The 8,958-nt window shown below is 46.4% G+C and overlaps 1 protein-coding gene across 1 annotated transcript in view; it reads right to left on the bottom strand.

Annotated features, from left to right (window-relative positions):
* SDK2 (sidekick cell adhesion molecule 2) overlaps positions 1-8,958 on the bottom strand; it is a 655,374-nt gene that overhangs the window by 438,399 nt on the left and 208,017 nt on the right. The window lies entirely within an intron of this gene.

Raw genomic sequence — 8,958 nt, forward strand, 5'->3', positions numbered from 1 at the left:
CTCTTAGGCCTTGGGGGTGGTACAAACCAGAGGACTGTGCAACAGTGTAAATATACCATTCGTGGGAGAAGAGAGGAATACCTGGTTATTGACATAATGCAAGGCTTGTCCCACTTTTTTTCTTTTAGTCAGGGGCCACATTTAATATTTCGTAACGTTCGGAGGGCCAAGATATGCCACAGCACACTTACACTCTCTCTTTCTCTCCTGTACTCACCAGCCCTCACCCAGTCTATCTGTCTCTCATATGTGCCCCCTCTTGCTGTCACCCATTCTCAATCTCTCATGTACCCCCTTGCCTTCTCTCACTCTCTCTCTTATGTGCCCCCACCCCCTACCTTCACAGACAGAGCCCAACTTAAGAGTTAGCAGCACTGAAAAGAACTCTTCAAACCAGCACTGGGTGACCCCAGTGGCGTAGCCAAGGGTGGGCCCAGGTGGGCCCGGGCCCACCCAGTAGCAGCACACCTATGAAGTGTCTGGCAGGGGTCCCCAAGCCCCACCAGCCCAAAATTCCCAACAACTGTCCTTCCTGCATACCAGCCTTCCCTCTCATGTATTCCCGCCTATGCGGAAACAGGAAGTTGCACCAGAGGGAAGGCTGTGGGGCCAACATGAGCAGTGTGTATTAGTTGCTGCTCGTTGCTGGTGCAAATCTGCTTTTTAAAAAGGTATGCGTGGAAGGGGAGATGTTTGAGAGACCATATGGCATGGAGGCGAGAGAGGGAGAGACCAAATCACTTGTGGGACAGGGCAGAGTTCTTCTGCCCACCCACCTTGGGCCTAGGCCCACCCAAAATTTGGTGTCTGGCTACGCCCCTGGGTGACCCTCTTTCAAAATATATTCGATTTTTTTTTAATGTCGAAGTACACAAAAAAAGAGCAAAGTGCTGAACACATAACTAATGAAAACCAGAAGAGAAATGTGTTGAAAAGAGATAAGTACTCTTACAACTGCTTTAGCAATAATGCAGGCTTGTCTCTCATATGCCCCCTCCCCATCTTCACCCATTCTCTTTTTGCCTTCACTGTATGGAATAGGGGGGGGGGGAAAGCTGGATAAAATTAACAATCCTCTGTTGTTCTTTGGACTCCCCATGCCTCACCCGGCTTCAGCTGCAAATCCCTCCGGTGGGATCCCTGCTTCCTTCTTGGGACTCTTCTAACCGTGAACTTAAGCCACACAGCACTGGAAAGTCAGGCTCTCATGGTATCCTCACGAGATTTGAAACCACGGGACCAACCTGCGGGCCATGAGCTGGACAAGCCCAACACAATGTTTATCTCAACTGATGCGTTTTTTTTTTTTTTGTCTACTGCAAAACATGGATGTGAGCGCACTAATGGCATGGAATGTGAACCAAGATGGAGGCTGACTGGTTGGCAAAGTTGATTAGACAAGGTTAGTAGGAATATTTAACTACTTATTAGGATTTATTTACCGCCTTTTAGAAGAAATTAACCGAAGGTGGTGCGCAGCACGAATAAACCAAACATAGGCAATAGACAATTCGTTGCCAGAGAAAGTGGTAAAGGCGGTTAGTTTAGCGGGGTTTAAAAAAGGTCTGGATGGCTTCCTAAAGGAAAAGTCCATAGACCATTATTAAATTGACTTGGTCGGGTAGATAAACAAATTATTTATTTATGTGCATTTAACTTGCACCTTTTCCCGCAGAAGCCCAAGTAGACCTATATTCAGTTCTTGGAATCAGGGTTGTTTTCTACAAGTGGAAGCACCAGAGGAGTTAATACAAAGGAAGCGACCAAGATAAAATCTGTGCTGTCACTGGCCAGCAGACTTGGAGAACAATGTGTAGCTCGGATTTCAGTTCTACTTGAAAACAGGATCTTTGGGACACCAGGGACACGTACCATCTTTTCGCACTCGTCTATAGATCCTACTTCTCCGTAGAACGCATCTCAGAGTCCATTTCAACTCAGCTCAAAATCGCATCTATAAAACTATATAGCCCCATACTACACGAACACCTAACCTGTATACTGTTCTACAGACCTCCCAACCAGGGGCGTATCTGAACTTCAACGTTAGGGGGGGGGCCAGAGCCGAGGTGAGGGGGCACATTTTAGCCCCCCCCCCCCCGGCGGCACTGCCCCCCCCCCCCCGCTGAAGACGAAGACGACGATGCCACCACTGCCCCCCCGCCCGACTACTTTAAACTCCCCTTCTCGCGGAAGACAGCTCCAACTACTTTGAACCCCCCCTCCTCCCGCCGTCGCGCCTCACCTCCCTTTGCTGGCGGGGGCTGGCCCGCCAGCCGAAGTCTCCGTCCTTCCTTCCGTCACTCTGCCGTCATGCCTCACTTCCCTTTGCTGGCGGGGGACCCCAACCCCCGCCAGCTGAAGTCTCCGTCCTTCCTTCGTTTGGGTTTGGTGGTTTCTGACGTCCTGCACGCTGCACGTTGTACGTGCGTGCGTGCAGGACATCAGAAACCACCAATCTCAAACAAAGGAAGGAAGGAAGGACGGAGACTTCGGCTGGCGGGGGTTGGGGTCCCCCGCCAGCAAAGGGAGGTGAGGTGCAACAGCGGAGTGAAGGCAGGAGGAGGGGGGTTGAGAGTGTCATTGGTAAGGGGGTCCAGGGGCAAATCTGCGGGGGCCAGGCCCCTGTGGCCCCATAGCAGATACGCCCCTGCTCCCAACAACTGGAACCAAAACCAAACCACATTCATGGACTTTATCTCAAATACATGCGTCAACAACTCCCACATACTACTAATAGGAGACCTAAACCTCCATCTAGAAGATTCCAATTCTGTCCACACCCAGGAATGCAGAGACTTCCTCCAAATATGCGATTTCAACCTTCCTCCAACAGTACAAACCCATATTAAGGGACACTCACTTGACATCATTACACACAAATACTCCACAGACCAAACCTTCCTCCCATCAGATATCAGCTGGACAGCTTCCCCATGGTCAGACCATCACAAAGCAACCCTCTCCATACAATGGCGGAAAAAAGACCAATCCAAACCACCTGACCCTATAACAGTCCAAACCAGAGGACGAATTGACAAGGAAACCTTCTGGCAACAAATCTACGATAATGACTGATCAACTGATCCAAACTCAAACCACTTTCTCACAAAATGGCAACACAGATGCAAACTCACTCTGGATGAAATCACCCCACTACACTCCAAAACTCTACGCATAAAGAACGAGGAACTAAAATAGCTAAAAAAACAAACCAGAAAACTTGAACAAACTTGGAGCAAATCAAAAGATGACCTTATCCTGAATGCGTGGAAACAAACACAAAAGGAATACAAGAACGACATTAAACGAGCCAAAAGAGCATACTACACAAAACAAATCACAGCCACCGGAATAGACATAAAAAAATAATACCAAATCATAAAGAACCTTATCAACACGAATCCAGTAACAACTTCACCCTCAAACTGCCCATCCACCGACCAACTGGCCAAATATTTCAACGACAAAATCATTAATCTATGTAACTCAATTCCACATGACAACGCAAACATTGATACTTTCCTCGACGAACTGGACTCCGACCCAGAAGAAATCCCGGCAGACCGCTCCTGGACAAACTTCACCCCCCCCCCCCTCACTACGAAGGAAATCTCCACAGCATTATCCAAATTCTCCAAATCTCACTGTCACCTGGACCCATGCCCCAATTATCTAATGAAAAATGCACCAGATCGATTCATCATGGACCTCACCACCCACCTAAATTTCCTACTTCAACAAGGCTCCTTCCCCTCCGAACACGGCAATATCCTACTCACACCAATACCAAAAAACCAGCGAAAGACATCACTAACTATCGACCTGTGGCCTCCATCCCTCTCCTAACCAAACTAATGGAAAATCGAGTGACCTACCAACTCAACGAATTCATACAAAAATTCTCTATACTTCATGAGTCTCAATCGGGTTTTCAACCTGCACACAGTACTGAAACAGTACTACTCACCCTAATATCTAAGTTCAAACAAGAAATTTCAATTGGCAACAATATACTTCTTCTGCAGTTCGATCTATCCAGCGCATTTGACATGGTAGACCACGACATTCTTACAAAACTTCTAGACAAACTAGGGATAGGCGGAAACATCATTAAGTGGATAAAATGTTTCATCACTACCAGAACATACCAAGTCAAATCAGCCTCATCGATATAATCTGCATGGACCTCACAATGCAGAGTCCCTCAAGAATTGCCTCTATCCCCAATCCTTTTCAACATTCTGATGATCCCTCTGGCTACGTCCCTATCCAAAGCTGGCCTAAACCCTTTCATTTATGCTGATGACATCACCATATTCATACCTTTTCAATCCAACCTTGCAGAAATCTCTGATAAAGTATCCACTGGAATGAACATCTTAGCCTCCTGGGCCAATGCCTTCAAAATGAAACTGAACAAAGAAAAAACTCAATGCTTAATCCTCTCTTCAAGACACTCCAATCTACTCCCAACCACCCTAATCACCCCCGACGTTACAATTCCAATATCTGACAACTTGAAAATCCTAGGAGTAACGTTAGACAACCATCTAACTCTAGAAACTCACGCAAAAGCCATAACGAAGAAGATGTTCAACATGATGTGGGTATTGAAAAGAGTAAAACCATTCCTCCCCCAAAAAACGTTCCGCAATCTGGTCCAATCAACAGTACTCACCCACATTGACTACTGCAACAGTATCTTCATTGGATGCAAAGCCCACATTCTAAAAAACCTCCAAACCGCCCAAAACACAGCAGTCAGACTCATTTTTGGTAAATCTCGGTTCAAAAGTGCAACACGTCTCCGTGAAAAACTCCACTGGCTCCCCATTAAAGAACGAATAAACTTCAAAGTCCACACACTGATCCATAAGATCCTCCACGGAGAATCTCCAAGTTACATGACCAATTTAATCGACCTTCCAGCCAGGAACAGGTCCAAATCCTGTCGAACATATCTCAATCTTCACCTGCCTAATTGCAAAGGTCTCAAATACAAAACCTACTATGCATCCAACTTCTCAGTTATAGGCAGCCAACTTTGGAATACCACACCAAGATTCATGCGAACAACAAACGAACATCTACGCTTCCGAAAGATGCTGAAAACACACCTCTTCAAACAAGCCTACCCAAACAACCCAACTTAAGTTATGACACTAACCCACACCACTAACATTAAACATGCCTTCCCCCACATCTCTTCCTTTTATCCTTCTCTATAAACTGTATTATCCTAATGATACTCTTTACCCATACATTGTAGTACCTCTGTGATACTTTGTACCCTTAAATTGTGTTAACCCTGTGATACTATGTACCTAGACATTGTAAGCCGCACTGAGCCTGCTATCGAGCGGGAAAGAGTGGTATAAATGCTATAAATAAATAATGAAACAAGGTGTGAGGGAAAGGAGGCTTGAAAAAGTTAGGCTGTATTGTAAATACCAAATATCCTGGCTCTCTGGCACCATTTTGACATGTTTAGCTTCTTTGAAGGTGAATCAGGATTAGATGTGCCCTGAGGCAAGCTTGTTCTATCTGAGAACTTAGCATGGCCTTCTCCTCCTACTGCTACAAGAGTCCTGCAAACAGGCTGCACGCCAGGCAGTCATTCAGAATTGAAAATCTCCCAGACAAACTATCATACCATCTCTACCCTCTCGTGTCTGTCTTCGAGCATTTGAATCATACACTGACATACTAAACAGCTCAAAACTGAAGGCAAAGACGCAAAAAAAAAAACCCCTGCTTTCGTAGAACTTCCTATACCTGGTGGATCAGCCCAGAGCTCAATCCAACTAGCTGACCTTCACTTGACCTCCCCCCTACTTGGCTTTCCGCAGTTACCAGTGTCAAACAAATAATAAATGTCAACCTTTCCATGCAGCAATACTTTAGAGATTGGAAACACATTAAATCCAGTCCCTGGCTGCTGATAGCACAGAATGCGTGATTGGAGCTTTCGGGATATGGCACTTATGGACTGTGCCTGACCCTGGGGAGACCAAAAGCTTAAGAGACAAAGGAACAGAGGAGTGTGGAATGCATCCCTCCCTGGCAAGAGGGGCCGCCTGAGGGGGATGTGAAGGGATGCAGGGGGATGTGCAGAGTCTCACCGCATGGCCACAGCTGCATAAACCAGTCAGCAGGGACTGCCTCTTAGGCATTTTTGTACAGTGCTGTGTAGTAAGGCTAAAGGCACTGAAAATCAGAGCCTTGTGTGAAGAATACAGTGGTTCTCCTGTAGGACCAGCCCTGCCTGAAAGAGCCTTGAAAGGAAGGGAGAATAATTTGGCCATCTCTGCCTGGGAATACACATCCCCCCTCAAGAGGGGTTTGATGCTTAAGGGTCAGTAGATATTTGTACTACACTGACCTGAGGCAGGCTTGTTCTAGCATTTGACACCAGCTTCAGTAACAAACTACACTTGGCATGACAACCATAAAGATGAAGAACCCAGCCCTACGAGCAGGGGTGTGCTGGTAAATTTTTAACAACAGGCTCTTTCGGAGGTAGACAGCTCTGCAGTTGGAAAGGCCAGGGGTGGCCGGGGGGAGCAACACTTGCCTCTCTCTCCTCCCTCCCTTCGTGCGGGCACGCTAGGCATACCTTTGCTGGCAGCCAATAAATGGACTGCCACCACTCCCAACGTCTTGCTCTGAGCAGCATGCTGGAACTTCTCTCACATGCTCGAGAAGTCCCAGCCTGCTGCCCAGAGCTGGAAACATGGAGAGGGGAGCAGCAGTAGTAGTCTATTTACTTGGCTGGCAGAGCTTAGCATCCCCACCAGCAAAGTAAAAGAGAATTCAGCAGGGGGCCCACGCCCACATTTTGGGAGCCAGTTGTTAAAGTAGCCATGGAGGGCCCTACTTTAACAACCGGCTCCCAAAATTCTTAAAAACTCAATAACCGGCTCTTGCGAGCCTGTGAGAGCCTGCTCCAGCACACCACTGCCTACGAGAGAAGGATTAATCTAGAAATGAAACAAATGGAGTATGAGTCAGGAGCACTCACACATGCTCCAGCTCTGCCACTAAACTTCTGTGTGAGCCTGGGCCATGTCTTCACGCGCGTCTCATGTGACTTATCTCTATAACAATTGAAATCACATTGCCCTCTTCGTCTCCGGTCCTGGTCATCAGAATCTGTTTGTGGGCTGTCTACGCCATGCATGTTGTCTTTCAAAATGGAACGTCCCTCGGCATAAGACAACCTCCATAATATGACTCATGGCGCTTTGGTCTCCACAAATAGAATCTCAAGAGTCCCTTCAGCCATTTGTCCTTTGTAGGTCCAGCAGTGTGGATGAGATCCCAAACTGAAAACTCTGCCTGATGCAAAAAGTTAACACGTCTACATAGGTTCATGGTCATTTCATTACATTTAAGTTTGCTCATCCAAAGGCCTGCTTGTTGCCATGGTTACACTTACATTTCAAGACTCCGTTATTCTTTGTTGTTTTGTTCGACCATGATCTCCTGAATACTACAGCCTAACATCTTCTCCTGCTGCGCTACAATAAAAGCTCAGCGACCTATCAGCAGCCGGTGGATGTGGAAGAAGAGTTTCAAAGCACTCGATAATCATATGGCTAAGTACACATCATGGAAGAAAGAAGCAACGGCGTATAACACGTCGGCTTTTAAGACAAGTGACCTGAATCTCAATTTCAGACTCTCATGAGTATGGATTTGACTATCCCTCAGAAGCTCACAATAGGATTTCAGTCAAGTTGTTGCTTTCTATACTCGGGAATCTTTGCCTGCTACAAGGATGATTATAACATTAATTATCTGTGCTCAATCCATGAAAGTTCTTCCTTGGCCACCTTCCACTGCCACAATAACAGTTCAGAGTCTGTGCATGGTATACACAGCTATTCACAAGAGGCTTAGTACCTGGCAGATAAGACTTCCATGGTCCTCTCCATCTAGATCCCTGACATCTTCCGAGAAAGGATTGTTATAGTTACCATTTTCCAGAGGAAATACATTGATTATCCACAAGGAATAGCTCTTCAGTTATGATGGACTGTTCCTCTGGGATCAGCTTTTATTGGACTCTTGAGAAGAGATCAGTTATTTGCATTTCCAGAAAGATCTCCTGGCTCAGCTGCACGTTCAGTCATTTAGTGTGGATAGTAGTTTTAATCTTAGATTAATTATTATTATTACTGTATCTTATTTTGATGTTTATGGTTGTTGCAAACCACTTGATGGGTTTCACTAGAAGTGGTACATACAGTGAATCAATCAAATTGCTCATTAATCCCTTGAACTGAAAGTGAGAGTGGAGGAGTGGCCTAGTGGTTAGGGTGGTGGACTTTGGTCCTGGGGAACTGAGGAACTGAGTTCGATTCCCACTTCAGGCACAGGCAGCTCCTTGTGACTCTGGGCAAGTCACCTAACCCTCCATTGCCCCATGTAAGCCGCATTGAGCCTGCCATGAGTGGGAAAGCGCAGGGTACAAATGTAACAAAAATAAAATAGATACTATTGGAGATTCTACATGGAATGTTGCTACTATTGGCGATTCTACATGGAATGTTGCTATTCCACTAGCAACGTTCCATGTAGAAGGCTGCGCAGGCTTCTGTTTCTGTGAGTCTGACGTCCTGCACGTACGTGCAGGACGTCAGACTCACAGAAGCAGAAGCCTGCGCGGCCACATTGGTGATCTGCAAGGGCCGACTTCTACATGGAATGTTGCTAGTGGAATAGCAACATTCCATGTAGAATCTCAAATAGTAGCAACAGTGGAGGAGTGGCCTAGTGGTTAGGGTGGTGGACTTTGGTCATGAGGAACTGAGTTCGATTCCCACTTCAGGCACAGGCAGCTCCTTGTGACTCTGGGCAAGTCACTTAACCCTCCATTGCCCCATGTAAGCCACATTGAGCCTGCCATGAGTGGGAAAGCGCGGGGTACAAATGTAACAAAAAAAAAACAAA

The sequence above is a fragment of the Microcaecilia unicolor genome, chromosome 6 (genome assembly GCF_901765095.1).
Source record: "Microcaecilia unicolor chromosome 6, aMicUni1.1, whole genome shotgun sequence".
Classification (NCBI taxonomy): domain Eukaryota; kingdom Metazoa; phylum Chordata; class Amphibia; order Gymnophiona; family Siphonopidae; genus Microcaecilia; species Microcaecilia unicolor.